Genomic DNA, 1,218 nt, shown 5'->3' with positions numbered 1-1,218 from the left:
AAATACGACTATAATACGGCTCTAATACGACTATAATACGGCTCTAATACGACTATAATACGGCTCTAATACGACTATAATACGGCTCTAATACGACTATAATACGGCTCTAATACGGCTCTAATACGGCCCTAATACGACTCTATAACGCGATAGCCACAATCATAGTCAATATAACGACAAGACAACAGTACAGCACGAGAATTGTCGCGTGTCGCATTTTCCTTCTAGCCATAGACATCGTCTGCAACCTGGTGTGTCAGACGATAGACATTAACGTCGCTGTGAACGTCGGCTTTAGACACGTCGAGATCAACACTCCGATTGGCACTTGCGCCACCTATCTGCAGAACGGCGTAACACGCGGACACGTGCACATACCGTTCCACGACTGCGGAACGGTGTCGAAGACGGTAAACATGGCAGCGGGGCGATGTGTCAGTGGGAAAATGTATCGATAACCGATGTGATATGTATCAATAGCTCGGATGGGACTAGTAAACGCTCGCAATATCCGGCGTTGTGAAGTCCCGCCAAGACGTGGGGAGGAGTGAGAGGGATTCCTCCACCGTGAAGGAGGAGGGATTCAGAAAGGGGGTCTGATTCTTACACGTTTGTCGCGTTATACTGAAATGTCTATGCGAAGGAAATGAAGGGTGGGTGACCCATACATATCTACCCTAGATGGGGTTTGATGTAGGTTAAACCACTGCTAGATCTTTCTGGAGATAAATGAATCGTTTAAGGTCTAATCCGTCACAGTGTGAACTATGGATAGTTAGCACTGTCATACTCGTCTTCGCTCTGTGGGGGGAATTACTAGTGTTTGTTTATATAGTTTAGTAAGCAAAGTAGCGAGTAGTAGTAGTCACGACTCAGCACATGCCGTCGTAACCACAGATAGTAGACCGGGGTGGGGGGGAGGCATTCTGCCAGCACAAATGAATGCTTCGTTCCTCACCATCATTTCCCTCTTCCGCCTTTGTTCGTAGATTGTCATTGAACCTCACGGACACGCGCTGTCGTTCGACTATTTCATGGAGTACCGTAATTACATAGTCGTGAAGGCGTCGACGATGCATGACGTCATTCGGCGAACATACCCGATATCATGCGCCATCACCTACGACGAATTGTCGGGAATGTCGAAGTAAGAGCCAATATGGCCGCCACAGCTTTTATTAATAACATATATCACCTATTATTATTATTATTATT

The sequence above is a fragment of the Priapulus caudatus genome, unplaced genomic scaffold (genome assembly GCF_000485595.1).
Source record: "Priapulus caudatus unplaced genomic scaffold, Priapulus_caudatus-5.0.1 Scaffold1486, whole genome shotgun sequence".
Classification (NCBI taxonomy): domain Eukaryota; kingdom Metazoa; phylum Priapulida; class Priapulimorpha; order Priapulimorphida; family Priapulidae; genus Priapulus; species Priapulus caudatus.
This window is presented reverse-complemented; position numbering follows the sequence as displayed.